Source organism: Heterodontus francisci, chromosome 28 (genome assembly GCF_036365525.1).
Source record: "Heterodontus francisci isolate sHetFra1 chromosome 28, sHetFra1.hap1, whole genome shotgun sequence".
Lineage (NCBI taxonomy): Eukaryota > Metazoa > Chordata > Chondrichthyes > Heterodontiformes > Heterodontidae > Heterodontus > Heterodontus francisci.
This window is the reverse complement of record NC_090398.1, coordinates 73,130,347-73,149,622: the sequence shown is the minus strand read 5'-3', so window position 1 is coordinate 73,149,622 and position 19,276 is coordinate 73,130,347.

The following is a 19,276-nucleotide window of genomic DNA, read 5'->3' as shown; positions in this document are numbered from 1 at the left end:
AAGTTTTTTTATATGCTCACCGCTCTGGAACTCCGCCCTCCGAGTCTGCTCCGAGAATCCCCGAGATAAGTTTTTTTATATACTCACCGCTCTGGAACTCCGCCCTCCGAGTCTGCTCCGAGAATCCCCGAGATAGGTTTTTTTATCTTCTCACCGCTCCGGAACTCCGCCCTCCGAGTCTGCTCCGCGAATCCCCGAGATAAGCTTTTTTATATACTCACCGCTCTGGAACTCCGCCCTCCGAGTCTGCTCCGAGAATCCCCGAGATAAGTTTTTTATATACTCACCGCTCTGGAACTCCGCCCTCCGAGTCTGCTCCGAGAATCCCCCAGATAGGTTTTTTTATCTTCTCACCGCTCTGGAACTCCGCCCTCCGAGTCTGCTCCGAGAATCCCCGAGATAGGATTTTTAAATATACTCACTGCTTTGGAACTCCGCCCTCCGAGTCTGCTCCGAGAATCCCCGAGATAGGTTTTTTTATATACTCACCGCTCTGGACCTTCGCCCTCCGAGTCTGCTCCGAGAATCCCCGAGATAGGTTTTTTTATCTTCTCACCGCTCCGGAACTCCGCCCTCCGAGTCTGCTCCGCGAATCCCCGAGATAAGTTTTTTTATATACTCACCGCTCTGGAACTCCGCCCTCCGAGTCTGCTCCGAGAATCCCCGAGATAAGTTTTTTTATATACTCACCGCTCTGGAACTCCGCCCTCCGAGTCTGCTCCGAGAATCCCCGAGATAAGTTTTTTTATATACTCACCGCTCTGGAACTCCGCCCTCCGAGTCTGCTCCGAGAATCCCCGAGATAGGTTTTTTTATATTCTCACCGCTCTGGACCTTCGCCCTCCGAGTCTGCTCCGAGAATCCCCGAGATAGGTTTTTTTATCTTCTCACCGCTCCGGAACTCCGCCCTCCGAGTCTGCTCCGAGAATCCCCGAGATAAGTTTTTTTATATACTCACCGCTCTGGAACTCCGCCCTCCGAGTCTGCTCCGAGAATCCCCGAGATAAGTTTTTTTATATACTCACCGCTCTGGAACTCCGCCCTCCGAGTCTGCTCCGAGAATCCCCGAGATAGGTTTTTTTATATTCTCACCGCTCTGGAACTCCGCCCTCCGAGTCTGCTCCGAGAATCCCCGAGATAGGTTTTTTTATATACTCACCGCACTGGAACTCCGCCCTCCGAGTCTGCTCATCCCCGAGATAAGTTTTTTTATATACTCACCGCTCTGGAACTCCGCCCTCCGAGTCTGCTCCGAGAATCCCCGAGATAGGTTTTTTTATCTTCTCACCGCTCCGGAACTCCGCCCTCCGAGTCTGCTCCGAGAATCCCCGAGATAGGTTTTTTTATATACTCACCGCTCTGGAACTCCGCCCTCCGAGTCTGCTCCGAGAGTCCCCGAGATAGGTTTTTTTATATACTCACCGCTCTGGAACTCCGCCCTCCGATTCTGCTCCGAGAATCCCCGGGATAGATTTTTTTATATACTCACCGCTCTGGAACTCCGCCCTCCGAGTCTGCTCCGAGAAACCCCGAGATAGGTTTTTTTATATACTCACCGCTCTGGAACTCCGCCCTCCGAGTCTGCTCCGAGAATCCCCGAGATAGGTTTTTTTATATACTCACCACTCTGGAACTCCGCCCTCCGAGTCTGCTCATCCCCGAGATAAGTTTTTTTATCTTCTCACCGCTCTGGAACTCCGCCCTCAGAGTCTGCTCCGAGAATCCCCGAGATAAGTTTTTTTATCTTCTCACCACTCTGGACCTTCGCCCTCCGAGTCTGCTCCGAGAATCCCCGAGATAAGTTTTTTTATATGCTCACCGCTCTGGAACTCCGCCCTCCGAGTCTGCTCCGAGAATCCCCGAGATAAGTTTTTTTATATACTCACCGCTCTGGAACTCCGCCCTCCGAGTCTGCTCCGAGAATCCCCGAGATAGGTTTTTTTATCTTCTCACCGCTCCGGAACTCCGCCCTCCGAGTCTGCTCCGCGAATCCCCGAGATAAGCTTTTTTATATACTCACCGCTCTGGAACTCCGCCCTCCGAGTCTGCTCCGAGAATCCCCGAGATAAGTTTTTTATATACTCACCGCTCTGGAACTCCGCCCTCCGAGTCTGCTCCGAGAATCCCCCAGATAGGTTTTTTTATCTTCTCACCGCTCTGGAACTCCGCCCTCCGAGTCTGCTCCGAGAATCCCCGAGATAGGATTTTTAAATATACTCACTGCTTTGGAACTCCGCCCTCCGAGTCTGCTCCGAGAATCCCCGAGATAGGTTTTTTTATATACTCACCGCTCTGGACCTTCGCCCTCCGAGTCTGCTCCGAGAATCCCCGAGATAGGTTTTTTTATCTTCTCACCGCTCCGGAACTCCGCCCTCCGAGTCTGCTCCGCGAATCCCCGAGATAAGTTTTTTTATATACTCACCGCTCTGGAACTCCGCCCTCCGAGTCTGCTCCGAGAATCCCCGAGATAAGTTTTTTTATATACTCACCGCTCTGGAACTCCGCCCTCCGAGTCTGCTCCGAGAATCCCCGAGATAAGTTTTTTTATATACTCACCGCTCTGGACCTTCGCCCTCCGAGTCTGCTCCGAGAATCCCCGAGATAGGTTTTTTTATCTTCTCACCGCTCCGGAACTCCGCCCTCCGAGTCTGCTCCGAGAATCCCCGAGATAAGTTTTTTTATATACTCACCGCTCTGGAACTCCGCCCTCCGAGTCTGCTCCGAGAATCCCCGAGATAAGTTTTTTTATATACTCACCGCTCTGGAACTCCGCCCTCCGAGTCTGCTCCGAGAATCCCCGAGATAGGTTTTTTTATATTCTCACCGCTCTGGAACTCCGCCCTCCGAGTCTGCTCCGAGAATCCCCGAGATAGGTTTTTTTATATACTCACCGCTCTGGAACTCCGCCCTCCGAGTCTGCTCATCCCCGAGATAAGTTTTTTTATATACTCACCGCTCTGGAACTCCGCCCTCCGAGTCTGCTCCGAGAATCCCCGAGATAGGTTTTTTTATCTTCTCACCGCTCCGGAACTCCGCCCTCCGAGTCTGCTCCGCGAATCCCCGAGATAAGCTTTTTTATATCCTCACCGCTCTGGAACTCCGCCCTCCGAGTCTGCTCCGAGAATCCCCGAGATAAGTTTTTTTATATACTCACCGTTCTGGAACTCCGCCCTCCGAGTCTGCTCCGAGAATCCCCGAGATAGGTTTTTTTTATCTTCTCACCGCTCTGGAACTCCGCCCTCCGAGTCTGCTCCGAGAATCCCCGAGATAGGTTTTTTTATATACTCACCGCTCTGGAACTCCGCCCTCCGAGTCTGCTCCGAGAATCCCCGAGATAGGTTTTTTTATATACTCACCGCTCTGGACCTTCGTCCTCCGAGTCTGCTCCGAGAATCCCCGAGATAGGTTTTTTTATCTTCTCGCCGCTCCGGAACTCCGCCCTCCGAGTCTGCTCCGAGAATCCCCGAGATAAGTTTTTTTATATACTCACCGCTCTGGAACTCCGCCCTCCGGCTCTGCTCCGAGAATCCCCGAGATAAGTTTTTTTATATACTCACTGCTCTGGAACTCCGCCCTCCGAGTCTGCTCCGAGAATCCCCGAGATAAGTTTTTTTATATACTCACCGCTCTGGAACTCCGCCCTCCGAGTCTGCTCCGAGAATCCCCGAGATAAGTTTTTTTATCTTCTCACCGCTCTGGAACTCCGCCCTCCGAGTCTGCTCCGAGAATCCCCGAGATAGGTTTTTTTATATACTCACCGCTCTGGAACTCCGCCCTCCGAGTCTGCTCCGAGAATCCCCGAGATAGGTTTTTTTATATACTCACCGCTCTGGACCTTCGCCCTCCGAGTCTGCTCCGAGAATCCCCGTGATAGGTTTTTTTATCTTCTCACCGCTCCGGAACTCCGCCCTCCGAGTCTGCTCCGAGAATCCCCGAGATAAGTTTTTTTATATACTCACCGCTCTGGAACTCCGCCCTCCGAGTCTGCTCCGAGAATCCCCGAGATAGGTTTTTTTATATACTCACCGCTCTGGAACTCCGCCCTCCGAGTCTGCTATGAGAATCCCCGAGATAGGTTTTTGTATATACTCACCGCTCTGGAACTCCGCCCTCCGAGTCTGCTCCGAGAATCCCCGAGATAGTTTTTTTGATATACTCACCGCTCTGGAACTCCGCCCTCCGATTCTGCTCCGAGAATCCCCGAGATAGATTTTTTTATATACTCACCGCTCTGGAACTCCGCCCTCCGAGTCTGCTCCGAGAATCCCCGAGATAGGTTTTATTATATACTCACCGCTCTGGACCTTCGGCCTCCGAGTCTGCTCATCCCCGAGATAAGTTTTTTTATCTTCTCACCGCTCTGGAACACCGCCCTCCGAGTCTGCTCCTAGAATCCCCGAGATAGGTTTTTTTATATACTCACCGCTCTGGAACTCCGCCCTCCGAGTCTGCTCCGAGAATCCCCGAGATAGGTTTTTTTATATGCTCACCGTCTGGAACTCCGCCCTCCGAGTCTGCTCCGAGAATCCCCGAGATAGGTTTTTTTATATACTCACCGCTCTGGAACTCCGCCCTCCGAGTCTGCTCCGAGAATCCCCGAGATAGGTTTTTTTATATACTCACCGCTCTGGAACTCCGCCCTCCGAGTCTGCTCCGAGAATCCCCGAGATAGGTTTTTTTATATACTCACCGCTCTGGAACTCCGCCCTCCGATTCTGCTCCGAGAATCCCCGGGATAGATTTTTTTATATACTCACCGCTCTGGAACTCCGCCCTCCGAGTCTGCTCCGAGAAACCCCGAGATAGGTTTTTTTATATACTCACCGCTCTGGAACTCCGCCCTCCGAGTCTGCTCCGAGAATCCCCGAGATAGGTTTTTTTATATACTCACCACTCTGGAACTCCGCCCTCCGAGTCTGCTCATCCCCGAGATAAGTTTTTTTATCTTCTCACCGCTCTGGAACTCCGCCCTCAGAGTCTGCTCCGAGAATCCCCGAGATAAGTTTTTTTATATGCTCACCGCTCTGGAACTCCGCCCTCCGAGTCTGCTCCGAGAATCCCCGAGATAAGTTTTTTTATATACTCACCGCTCTGGAACTCCGCCCTCCGAGTCTGCTCCGAGAATCCCCGAGATAGGTTTTTTTATCTTCTCACCGCTCCGGAACTCCGCCCTCCGAGTCTGCTCCGCGAATCCCCGAGATAAGCTTTTTTATATACTCACCGCTCTGGAACTCCGCCCTCCGAGTCTGCTCCGAGAATCCCCGAGATAAGTCTTTTATATACTCACCGCTCTGGAACTCCGCCCTCCGAGTCTGCTCCGAGAATCCCCGAGATAGGTTTTTTTTATCTTCTCACCGCTCTGGAACTCCGCACTCCGAGTCTGCTCCGAGAATCCCCGAGATAGGTTTTTTTATATACTCACTGCTTTGGAACTCCGCCCTCCGAGTCTGCTCCGAGAATCCCCGAGATAGGTTTTTTTATATACTCACCGCTCTGGACCTTCGCCCTCCGAGTCTGCTCCGAGAATCCCCGAGATAGGTTTTTTTATCTTCTCACCGCTCCGGAACTCCGCCCTCCGAGTCTGCTCCGCGAATCCCCGAGATAAGTTTTTTTATATACTCACCGCTCTGGAACTCCGCCCTCCGAGTCTGCTCCGAGAATCCCCGAGATAAGTTTTTTTATATAGTCACCGCTCTGGAACTCCGCCCTCCGAGTCTGCTCCGAGAATCCCCGAGATAAGTTTTTTTATATACTCACCGCTCTGGAACTCCGCCCTCCGAGTCTGCTCCGAGAATCCCCGAGATAAGTTTTTTTATATACTCACCGCTCTGGAACTCCGCCCCTCCGAGTCTGCTCCGAGAATCCCCGAGATAGGTTTTTTTATATACTCACCGCTCTGGAACTCCACCCTCCGAGTCTGCTCCGAGAATCCCCGAGATAGTTTTTTTTATATACTCACCGCTCTGGAACTCCGCCCTCCGATTCTGCTCCGAGAATCCCCGAGATAGATTTTTTTATATACTCACCGCTCTGGAACTCCGCCCTCCGAGTCTGCTCCGAGAATCCCCGAGATAGGTTTTTTTATATACTCACCGCTCTGGACCTTCGCCCTCCGAGTCTGCTCATCCCCGAGATAAGTTTTTTTATCTTCTCACCGCTCTGGAACTCCGCCCTCCGAGTCTGCTCCGAGAATCCCCGAGATAAGTTTTTTTATATACTCACCGCTCTGGACCTTCGCCCTCCGAGTCTGCTCCGAGAACCCCCGAGATAAGTTTTTTTATATTCTCACCGCTCTGGAACTCCGCCCTCCGAGTCTGCTCCGAGAATCCCCGAGATAAGTTTTTTTATATGCTCACCGCTCTGGAACTCCGCCCTCCGAGTCTGCTCCGAGAATCCCCGAGATAGGTTTTTTTATATACTCACCGCTCTGGACCTTCGCCCTCCGAGTCTGCTCATCCCCGAGATAAGTTTTTTTATCTTCTCACCGCTCTGGAACTCCGCCCTCCGAGTCTGCTCCGAGAATCCCCGAGATAGGTTTTTTTATATACTCACCGCTCTGGAACTCCGCCCTCCGAGTCTGCTCCGTGAATCCCCGAGATAGGTTTTTTTATATACTCACCGCTCTGGAACTCCGCCCTCCGAGTCTGCTCCGAGAATCCCCGAGATAGGTTTTTTTATATACTCACCGCTCTGGAACTCCGCCCTCCGAGTCTGCTCCGAGAATCCCCGAGATAGGTTTTTTTATATACTCACCGCTCTGGAACTCCGCCCTCCGAGTCTGCTCCGAGAATCCCCGAGATAGGTTTTTTTATATACTCACCGCTCTGGAACTCCGCCCTCCGATTCTGCTCCGAGAATCCCCGGGATAGATTTTTTTATATACTCACCGCTCTGGAACTCCGCCCTCCGAGTCTGCTCCGAGAATCCCCGAGATAGGTTTTTTTATATACTCACCGCTCTGGACCTTCGCCCTCCGAGTCTGCTCCGAGAATCCCCGAGATAAGTTTTTTTATATACTCACCGCTCTGGAACTCCGCCCTCCGAGTCTGCTCCGAGAATCCCCGAGATAAGTTTTTTTATATACTCACCGCTCTGGAACTCCGCCCTCCGAGTCTGCTCCGAGTATCCCCGAGATAGGTTTTTTTATATACTCACCGCTCTGGAACTCCGCCCTCCGAGTCTGCTCCGAGAATCCCCGAGATAGGTTTTTTTATATACTCACCGCTCTGGAACTCCGCCCTCCGAGTCTGCTCCGAGAATCCCCGAGATAGGTTTTTTTATATACTCACCACTCTGGAACTCCGCCCTCCGAGTCTGCTCATCCCCGAGATAAGTTTTTTTATCTTCTCACCGCTCTGGAACTCCGCCCTCAGAGTCTGCTCCGAGAATCCCCGAGATAAGTTTTTTTATCTTCTCACCACTCTGGACCTTCGCCCTCCGAGTCTGCTCCGAGAATCCCCGAGATAAGTTTTTTTATATGCTCACCGCTCTGGAACTCCGCCCTCCGAGTCTGCTCCGAGAATCCCCGAGATAAGTTTTTTTATATACTCACCGCTCTGGAACTCCGCCCTCCGAGTCTGCTCCGAGAATCCCCGAGATAGGTTTTTTTTATCTTCTCACCGCTCCGGAACTCCGCCCTCCGAGTCTGCTCCGCGAATCCCCGAGATAAGCTTTTTTATATACTCACCGCTCTGGAACTCCGCCCTCCGAGTCTGCTCCGAGAATCCCCGAGATAAGTTTTTTATATACTCACCGCTCTGGAACTCCGCCCTCCGAGTCTGCTCCGAGAATCCCCGAGATAGGTTTTTTTATCTTCTCACCGCTCTGGAACTCCGCCCTCCGAGTCTGCTCCGAGAATCCCCGAGATAGGTTTTTTTATATACTCACTGCTTTGGAACTCCGCCCTCCGAGTCTGCTCCGAGAATCCCCGAGATAGGTTTTTTTATATACTCACCGCTCTGGACCTTCGCCCTCCGAGTCTGCTCCGAGAATCCCCGAGATAGGTTTTTTTATCTTCTCACCGCCCGGAACTCCGCCCTCCGAGTCTGCTCCGCGAATCCCCGAGATAAGTTTTTTTATATACTCACCGCTCTGGAACTCCGCCCTCCGAGTCTGCTCCGAGAATCCCCGAGATAAGTTTTTTTATATACTCACCGCTCTGGAACTCCGCCCTCCGAGTCTGCTCCGAGAATCCCCGAGATAAGTTTTTTTATATACTCACCGCTCTGGAACTCCGCCCTCCGAGTCTGCTCCGAGAATCCCCGAGATAAGTTTTTTTATCTTCTCACCGCTCTGGAACTCTGCCCTCCGAGTCTGCTCCGAGAATCCCCGAGATAGGTTTTTTTATCTTCTCACCGCTCGGGAACTCCGCCCTCCGAGTCTGCTCCGAGAATCCCCGAGATAGGTTTTTTTATATACTCACCGCTCTGGAAGTCCGCCCTCCGAGTCTGCTCCGAGAATCCCCGAGATAGGTTTTTTTATATACTCACCGCTCTGGACCTTCGCCCTCCGAGTCTGCTCCGAGAATCCCCGAGATAGGTTTTTTTATCTTCTCACCGCTCCGGAACTCCGCCCTCCGAGTCTGCTCCGAGAATCCCCGAGATAAGTTTTTTTATATACTCACCGCTCTGGAACTCCGCCCTCCGAGTCTGCTCCGAGAATCCCCGAGATAAGTTTTTTTATATACTCACCGCTCTGGAACTCCGCCCTCCGAGTCTGCTCCGAGAATCCCCGAGATAGGTTTTTTTATATACTCACCGCTCTGGAACTCCACCCTCCGAGTCTGCTCCGAGAATCCCCGAGATAGTTTTTTTTATATACTCACCGCTCTGGAACTCCGCCCTCCGATTCTGCTCCGAGAATCCCCGAGATAGATTTTTTTATATACTCACCGCTCTGGAACTCCGCCCTCCGAGTCTGCTCCGAGAATCCCCGAGATAGGTTTTTTTATATACTCACCGCTCTGGACCTTCGCCCTCCGAGTCTGCTCATCCCCGAGATAAGTTTTTTTATCTTCTCACCGCTCTGGAACTCCGCCCTCCGAGTCTGCTCCGAGAATCCCCGAGATAGGTTTTTTTATATACTCACCGCTCTGGAACTCCGCCCTCCGAGTCTGCACCGAGAATCCCCGAGATAGGTTTTTTTATATACTCACCGCTCTGGAACTCCGCCCTCCGAGTCTGCTCCGAGAATCCCCGAGATAGGTTTTTTTATATACTCACCGCTCTGGAACTCCGCCCTCCGAGTCTGCTCCGAGAATCCCCGAGATAGGTTTTTTTATATACTCACCGCTCTGGAACTCCGCCCTCCGAGTCTGCTCCGAGAATCCCCGAGATAGGTTTTTTTATATTCTCACCGCTCTGGAACTCCGCCCTCCGATTCTGCTCCGAGAATCCCCGGGATAGATTTTTTTATATACTCACCGCTCTGGAACTCCGCCCTCCGAGTCTGCTCCGAGAATCCCCGAGATAGGTTTTTTTATATACTCACCGCTCTGGACCTTCGCCCTCCGAGTCTGCTCCGAGAATCCCCGAGATAAGTTTTTTTATATACTCACCGCTCTGGAACTCCGCCCTCCGAGTCTGCTCCGAGAATCCCCGAGATAAGTTTTTTTATATACTCACCGCTCTGGAACTCCGCCCTCCGAGTCTGCTCCGAGTATCCCCGAGATAGGTTTTTTTATATACTCACCGCTCTGGAACTCCGCCCTCCGAGTCTGCTCCGAGAATCCCCGAGATAGTTTTTTTTATATACTCACCGCTCTGGAACTCCGCCCTCCGATTCTGCTCCGAGAATCCCCGAGATAGATTTTTTTATATACTCACCGCTCTGGAACTCCGCCCTCCGAGTCTGCTCCGAGAATCCCCGAGATAGGTTTTTTTATATACTCACCGCTCTGGACCTTCGCCCTCCGAGTCTGCTCATCCCCGAGATAAGTTTTTTTATCTTCTCACCGCTCTGGAACTCCGCCCTCCGAGTCTGCTCCGAGAATCACCGAGATAAGTTTTTTTATATACTCACCGCTCTGGACCTTCGCCCTCCGAGTCTGCTCCGAGAACCCCCGAGATAAGTTTTTTTATATTCTCACCGCTCTGGAACTCCGCCCTCCGAGTCTGCTCCGAGAATCCCCGAGATAAGTTTTTTTATATGCTCACCGCTCTGGAACTCCGCCCATCCGAGTCTGCTCCGAGAATCCCCGAGATAGGTTTTTTTATATACTCACCACTCTGGACCTTCGCCCTCCGAGTCTGCTCATCCCCGAGATAAGTTTTTTTATCTTCTCACCGCTCTGGAACTCCGCCCTCCGAGTCTGCTCCGAGAATCCCCGAGATAGGTTTTTTTATATACTCACCGCTCTGGAACTCCGCCCTCCGAGTCTGCTCCGAGAATCCCCGAGATAGGTTTTTTTATATACTCACCGCTCTGGAACTCCGCCCTCCGAGTCTGCTCCGAGAATCCCCGAGATAGGTTTTTTTATATACTCACCGCTCTGGAACTCCGCCCTCCGAGTCTGCTCCGAGAAACCCCGAGATAGGTTTTTTTATATACTCACCGCTCTGGAACTCCGCCCTCCGAGTCTGCTCCGAGAATCCCCGAGATAGGTTTTTTTATATACTCACCGCTCTGGAACTCCGCCCTCCGATTCTGCTCCGAGAATCCCCGGGATAGATTTTTTTATATACTCACCGCTCTGGAACTCCGCCCTCCGAGTCTGCTCCGAGAATCCCCGAGATAGGTTTTTTTATATACTCACCGCTCTGGAACTGCGCCCTCCGAGTCTGCTCCGAGAATCCCCGAGATATGTTTTTTTATATACTCACCGCTCTGGAACTCCGCCCTCCGAGTCTGCTCATCCCCGAGATAAGTTTTTTTATCTTCTCACCGCTCTGGAACTCTGCCCTCCGAGTCTGCTCCGAGAATCCCCGAGATAAGCTTTTTTATATACTCACCGCTCTGGAACTCCGCCCTCCGAGTCTGCACCGAGAATCCCCGAGATAAGATTTTTTATATACTCACCGCTCTGGAACTCCGCCCACCGAGTCTGCTCCGAGAATCCCCGAGATAGGTTTTTTTATCTTCTCACCGCTCTGGAACTCCGCCCTCCGAGTCTGCTCCGAGAATCCCCGAGATAGGTTTTTTAACATACTCACCGCTCTGGACCTTCGCCCTCCGAGTCTGCTCCGAGAATCCCCGAGATAGGTTTTTTTATCTTCTCACCGCTCCGGAACTCCGCCCTCCGAGTCTGCTCCGAGAATCCCCGAGATAAGTTTTTTTATATACTCACCGCTCTGGAACTCCGCCCTCCGAGTCTGCTCCGAGAATCCCCGAGATAATTTTTTTATATTCTCAGCGCTCTGGAACTCCGCCCTCCGAGTCTGCTCCGAGAATCCCCGAGATAAGTTTTTTTATATACTCACCGCTCTGGAACTCCGCCCTCCGAGTCTGCTCCGAGAATCCCCGAGATAGGTTTTTTTATCTTCTCACCGCTCCGGAACTCCGCCCTCCGAGTCTGCTCCGAGAATCCCCGAGATAAGTATTTTTATATACTCACCGCTCTGGAACTCCGCCCTCCGAGTCTGCTCCGAGAATCCCCGAGATAAGTTTTTTTATATACTCACCGCTCTGGAACTCCGCACTCCGAGTCTGCTCCGAGAATCCCCGAGATAGGTTTTTTTATATACTCACCGCTCTGGAACTCCGCCCTCCGAGTCTGCTCCGAGAATCCCCGAGATAGGTTTTTTTATATACTCACCGCTCTGGAACTCCGCCCTCCGATTCTGCTCCGAGAGTCCCCGAGATAGATTTTTTTATATACTCACCGCTCTGGAACTCCGCCCTCCGAGTCTGCTCCGAGAATCCCCGAGATAGGTTTTTTTATATACTCACCGCTCTGGACCTTCGCCCTCCGAGTCTGCTCATCACCGAGATAAGTTTTTTTATCTTCTCACCGCTCTGGAACTCCGCCCTCCGAGTCTGCTCCGAGAATCCCCGAGATAAGTTTTTTTATATACTCACCGCTCTGGACCTTCGCCCTCCGAGTCTGCTCCGAGAACCCCCGAGATAAGTTTTTTTATATTCTCACCGCTCTGGAACTCCGCCCTCCGAGTCTGCTCCGAGAATCCCCGAGATAATTTTTTTATATTCTCAGCGCTCTGGAACTCCGCCCTCCGAGTCTGCTCCGAGAATCCCCGAGATAAGTTTTTTTATATACTCACCGCTCTGGAACTCCGCCCTCCGAGTCTGCTCCGAGAATCCCCGAGATAAGTTTTTTTATCTTCTCACCGCTCTGGAACTCCGCCCTCCGAGTCTGCTCCGAGAATCCCCGAGATAGGTTTTTTTATATGCTCACCGCTCTGGAACTCCGCCCTCCGAGTCTGCTCCGAGAATCCCCGAGATAGGTTTTTTATATACTCACCGCTCTGGAACTCGCCCTCCGAGTCTGCTCCGAGAATACCCGAGATAGGTTTTTTTATATACTCACCGCTCTGGACCTTCGCCCTCCGAGTCTGCTCCGAGAATCCCCGAGATAGGTTTTTTTATCTTCTCACCGCTCCGGAACTCCGCCCTCCGAGTCTGCTCCGAGAATCCCCGAGATAAGTTTTTTTATATACTCACCGCTCTGGAACTCCGCCCTCCGAGTCTGCTCCGAGAATCCCCGAGATAAGTTTCTTTATATACTCACCGCTCTGGAACTCCGCACTCCGAGTCTGCTCCGAGAATCCCCGAGATAGGTTTTTTTATATACTCACCGCTCTGGAACTCCGCCCTCCGAGTCTGCTCCGAGAATCCCCGAGATAGGTTTTTTTATATACTCACCGCTATGGAACTCCGCCCTCCGATTCTGCTCCGAGAGTCCCCGAGATAGATTTTTTTATATACTCACCGCCCTGGAACTCCGCCCTCCGAGTCTGCTCCGAGAATCCCCGAGATAGGTTTTTTTATATACTCACCGCTCTGGACCTTCGCCCTCCGAGTCTGCTCATCACCGAGATAAGTTTTTTTATCTTCTCACCGCTCTGGAACTCCGCCCTCCGAGTCTGCTCCGAGAATCCCCGAGATAAGTTTTTTTATATACTCACCGCTCTGGACCTTCGCCCTCCGAGTCTGCTCCGAGAACCCCCGAGATAAGTTTTTTTATATTCTCACCGCTCTGGAACTCCGCCCTCCGAGTCTGCTCCGAGAATCCCCGAGATAAGTTTTTTTATATACTCACCGCTCTGGAACTCCGCCCTCCGAGTCTGCTCCGAGAATCCCCGAGATAGGTTTTTTTATCTTCTCACCGCTCCGGAACTCCGCCCCCCGAGTCTGCTCCGCGAATCCCCGAGATAAGTTTTTTTATATACTCACCGCTCTGGAACTCCGCCCTCCGAGTCTGCTCCGAGAATCCCCGAGATAAGTTTCTTTATATACTCACCGCTCTGGAACTCCGCACTCCGAGTCTGCTCCGAGAATCCCCGAGATAGGTTTTTTTATATACTCACCGCTCTGGAACTCCGCCCTCCGAGTCTGCTCCGAGAATCCCCGAGATAGGTTTTTTTATATACTCACCGCTCTGGAACTCCGCCCTCCGATTCTGCTCCGAGAGTCCCCGAGATAGATTTTTTTATATACTCACCGCTCTGGAACTCCGCCCTCCGAGTCTGCTCCGAGAATCCCCGAGATAGGTTTTTTTATATACTCACCGCTCTGGACCTTCGCCCTCCGAGTCTGCTCATCACCGAGATAAGTTTTTTTATCTTCTCACCGCTCTGGAACTCCGCCCTCCGAGTCTGCTCCGAGAATCCCCTTGATAAGTTTTTTTATATACTCACCGCTCTGGACCTTCGCCCTCCGAGTCTGCTCCGAGAACCCCCGAGATAAGTTTTTTTATATTCTCACCGCTCTGGAACTCCGCCCTCCGAGTCTGCTCCGAGAATCCCCGAGATAAGTTTTTTTATATACTCACCGCTCTGGAACTCCGCCCTCCGAGTCTGCTCCGAGAATCCCCGAGATAGGTTTTTTTATCTTCTCACCGCTCCGGAACTCCGCCCTCCGAGTCTGCTCCGCGAATCCCCGAGATAAGTTTTTTTATATACTCACCGCTCTGGAACTCCGCCCTCCGAGTCTGCTCCGAGAATCCCCGAGATAGGTTTTTTATATACTCACCGCTCTGGAACTCCGCCCTCCGAGTCTGCTCCGAGAATCCCCGAGATAGGTTTTTTAATATACTCACCGCTCTGGAACACCGCCCTCCGAGGCTGCTCCGAGAATCCCCGAGATAGGTCTTTTTATATACTCTCCGCTCTGGACCTTCGCCCTTCGGGTCTGCTCCGAGAATCCCCGAGATAGGTTTTTTTATCTTCTCACCGCTCCGGAACTCCGCCCTCTTAGTCTGCTGCGAGAATCCCCGAGATAAGTTATTTTATATACTCACCGCTCTGGAACTCCGCCCTCCGAGTCTGCTCCGAGAATCCCCGAGATAAGTTTTTTTATATACTCACCGCTCTGGAACTCCGCCCTCCGAGTCTGCTCCGAGAATCCCCGAGATAGGTTTTTTAATATACTCACCGCTCTGGAACACCGCCCTCCGAGGCTGCTTCGAGAATCCCGAGGTAGGTTTTTTTATATACTCTCCGCTCTGGACCTTCGCCCTTCGGGTCTGCTCCGAGAATCCCCGAGATAGGTTTTTTTATCTTCTCACCGCTCCGGAACTCCGCCCTCTTAGTCTGCTGCGAGAATCCCCGAGATAAGTTATTTTATATACTCACCGCACTGGAGCTCCGCCCTCCGAGTCTGCTCCGAGAATCCCCGAGATAAGTTTTTTTATATACTCACCGCTCTGGAACTCCGCCCACCGAGTCTGCTCCGAGAATCCACGAGATAAGTTTTTTTATATACTCACCGCTCTGGAACTCCGCCCTCAGAGTCTGCTCCGAGAATCCCCGAGATAAGTTTTTTTATCTTCTCACCGCTCTGGAACCCGCCCTCCGAGTCTGCTCATCCCCGAGATAAGTTATTTTATCTTCTCACCGCTCTGGAACCCCGCCCTCCGAGTCTGCTCCGAGAATCCCCGAGATAGGTTTTTTTATCTTCTCACCGCACTGGACCTTCGCCCTCCGAGTCTGCTCCGAGAATCCCCGAGATAAGTTTCTTTATATACTCACCGCTCTGGAACTCCGCACTCCGAGTCTGCTCCGAGAATCCCCGAGATAGGTTTTTTTATATACTCACCGCTCTGGAACTCCGCCCTCCGAGTCTGCTCCGAGAATCCCCGAGATAGGTTTTTTTATATACTCACCGCTCTGGAACTCCGCCCTCCGATTCTGCTCCGAGAGTCCCCGAGATAGATTTTTTTATATACTCACCGCTCTGGAACTCCGCCCTCCGAGTCTGCTCCGAGAATCCCCGAGATAGGTTTTTTTATATACTCACCGCTCTGGACCTTCGCCCTCCGAGTCTGCTCATCACCGAGATAAGTTTTTTTATCTTCTCACCGCTCTGGAACTCCGCACTCCGAGTCTGCTCCGAGAATCCCCGAGATAAGTTTTTTTATATACTCACCGCTCTGGACCTTCGCCCTCCGAGTCTGCTCCGAGAACCCCCGAGATAAGTTTTTTTATATTCTCACCGCTCTGGAACTCCGCCCTCCGAGTCTGCTCCGAGAATCCCCGAGATAAGTTTTTTTATATACTCACCGCTCTGGAACTCCGCCCTCCGAGTCTGCTCCGAGAATCCCCGAGATAGGTTTTTTTATCTTCTCACCGCTCCGGAACTCCGCCCTCCGAGTCTGCTCCGCGAATCCCCGAGATAAGTTTTTTTATATACTCACCGCTCTGGAACTCCGCCCTCCGAGTCTGCTCCGAGAATCCCCGAGATAAGTTTCTTTATATACTCACCGCTCTGGAACTCCGCACTCCGAGTCTGCTCCGAGAATCCCCGAGATAGGTTTTTTTATATACTCACCGCTCTGGAACTCCGCCCTCCGAGTCTGCTCCGAGAATCCCCGAGATAGGTTTTTTTATATACTCACCGCTCTGGAACTCCGCCCTCCGATTCTGCTCCGAGAGTCCCCGAGATAGATTTTTTTATATACTCACCGCTCTGGAACTCCGCCCTCCGAGTCTGCTCCGAGAATCCCCGAGATAGGTTTTTTTATATACTCACCGCTCTGGACCTTCGCCCTCCGAGTCTGCTCATCACCGAGATAAGTTTTTTTATCTTCTCACCGCTCTGGAACTCCGCCCTCCGAGTCTGCTCCGAGAATCCCCGAGATAAGTTTTTTTATATACTCACCGCTCTGGACCTTCGCCCTCCGAGTCTGCTCCGAGAACCCCCGAGATAAGTTTTTTTATATTCTCACCGCTCTGGAACTCCGCCCTCCGAGTCTGCTCCGAGAATCCCCGAGATAAGTTTTTTTATATACTCACCGCTCTGGAACTCCGCCCTCCGAGTCTGCTCCGAGAATCCCCGAGATAGGTTTTTTTATCTTCTCACCGCTCCGGAACTCCGCCCTCCGAGTCTGCTCCGCGAATCCCCGAGATAAGTTTTTTTATATACTCACCGCTCTGGAACTCCGCCCTCCGAGTCTGCTCCGAGAATCCCCGAGATAGGTTTTTTATATACTCACCGCTCTGGAACTCCGCCCTCCGAGTCTGCTCCGAGAATCCCCGAGATAGGTTTTTTAATATACTCACCGCTCTGGAACAACGCCCTCCGAGGCTGCTCCGAGAATCCCCGAGATAGGTTTTTTTATATACTCTCCGCTCTGGACCTTCGCCCTTCGGGTCTGCTCCGAGAATCCCCGAGATAGGTTTTTTTATCTTCTCACCGCTCCGGAACTCCGCCCTCTTAGTCTGCTGCGAGAATCCCCGAGATAAGTTATTTTATATACTCACCGCTCTGGAACTCCGCCCTCCGAGTCTGCTCCGAGAATCCCCGAGATAAGTTTTTTTATATACTCACCGCTCTGGAACTCCGCCCTCCGAGTCTGCTCCGAGAATCCCCGAGATAGGTTTTTTAATATACTCACCGCTCTGGAACACCGCCCTCCGAGGCTGCTCCGAGAATCCCCGAGATAGGTTTTTTTATATACTCTCCGCTCTGGACCTTCGCCCTTCGGGTCTGCTCCGAGAATCCCCGAGATAGGTTTTTTTATCTTCTCACCGCTCCGGAACTCCGCCCTCTTAGTCTGCTGCGAGAATCCCCGAGATAAGTTATTTTATATACTCACCGCTCTGGAACTCCGCCCTCCGAGTCTGCTCCGAGAATCCCCGAGATAAGTTTTTTTATATACTCACCGCTCTGGAACTCCGCCCACCGAGTCTGCTCCGAGAATCCCCGAGATAAGTTTTTTTATATACTCACCGCTCTGGAACTCCGCCCTCAGAGTCTGCTCCGAGAATCCCCGAGATAAGTTTTTTTATCTTCTCACCGCTCTGGAACCCGCCCTCCGAGTCTGCTCATCCCCGAGATAAGTTATTTTATCTTCTCACCGCTCTGGAACTCCGCCCTCCGAGTCTGCTCCGAGAATCCCCGAGATAGGTTTTTTTATCTTCTCACCGCACTGGACCTTCGCCCTCCGAGTCTGCTCCGAGAATCCCCGAGATAAGTTTCTTTATATACTCACCGCTCTGGAACTCCGCACTCCGAGTCTGCTCCGAGAATCCCCGAGATAGGTTTTTTTATATACTCACCGCTCTGGAACTCCGCCCTCCGAGTCTGCTCCGAGAATCCCCGAGATAAGTTTTTTTATATACTCACCGCTCTGGAACTCCGCCCTCCGAGTCTGCTCCGAGAATCCCCGAGATAGGTTTTTTTATCTTCTCACCGCTCCGGAACTCCGCCCTCCGAGTCTGCTCCGCGAATCCCCGAGATAAGTTTTTTTATATACTCACCGCTCTGGAACTCCGCCCTCCGAGTCTGCTCCGAGAATCCCCGAGATAGGTTTTTTATATACTCACCGCTCTGGAACTCCGCCCTCCGAGTCTGCTCCGAGAATCCCCGAGATAGGTTTTTTAATATACTCACCGCTCTGGAACAACGCCCTCCGAGGCTGCTCCGAGAATCCCCGAGATAGGTTTTTTTATATACTCTCCGCTCTGGACCTTCGCCCTTCGGGTCTGCTCCGAGAATCCCCGAGATAGGTTTTTTTATCTTCTCACCGCTCCGGAACTCCGCCCTCTTAGTCTGCTGCGAGAATCCCCGAGATAAGTTATTTTATATACTCACCGCTCTGGAACTCCGCCCTCCGAGTCTGCTCCGAGAATCCCCGAGATAAGTTTTTTTATATACTCACCGCTCTGGAACTCCGCCCTCCGAGTCTGCTCCGAGAATCCCCGAGATAGGTTTTTTAATATACTCACCGCTCTGGAACACCGCCCTCCGAGGCTGCTCCGAGAATCCCCGAGATAGGTTTTTTTATATACTCTCCGCTCTGGACCTTCGCCCTTCGGGTCTGCTCCGAGAATCCCCGAGATAGGTTTTTTTATCTTCTCACCGCTCCGGAACTCCGCCCTCTTAGTCTGCTGCGAGAATCCCCGAGATAAGTTATTTTATATACTCACCGCTCTGGAACTCCGCCCTCCGAGTCTGCTCCGAGAATCCCCGAGATAAGTTTTTTTATATACTCACCGCTCTGGAACTCCGCCCACCGAGTCTGCTCCGAGAATCCCCGAGATAAGTTTTTTTATATACTCACCGCTCTGGAACTCCGCCCTCAGAGTCTGCTCCGAGAATCCCCGAGATAAGTTTTTTTATCTTCTCACCGCTCTGGAACCCGCCCTCCGAGTCTGCTCATCCCCGAGATAAGTTATTTTATCTTCTCACCGCTCTGGAACTCCGCCCTCCGAGTCTGCTCCGAGAATCCCCGAGATAGGTTTTTTTATCTTCTCACCGCACTGGGCCTTCGCCCTCCGAGTCTGCTCCGAGAATCCCCGAGATAAGTTTCTTTATATACTCACCGCTCTGGAACTCCGCACTCCGAGTCTGCTCCGAGAATCCCCGAGATAGGTTTTTTTATATACTCACCGCTCTGGAACTCCGCCCTCCGAGTCTGCTCCGAGAATCCCCGAGATAGGTTTTTTTATATACTCACCGCTCTGGAACTCCGCCCTCCGATTCTGCTCCGAGAGTCCCCGAGATAGATTTTTTTATATACTCACCGCTCTGGACCTTCGCCCTCCGAGTCTGCTCATCACCGAGATAAGTTTTTTTATCTTCTCACCGCTCTGGAACTCCGCCCTCCGAGTCTGCTCCGAGAATCCCCGAGATAAGTTTTTTTATATACTCACCGCTCTGG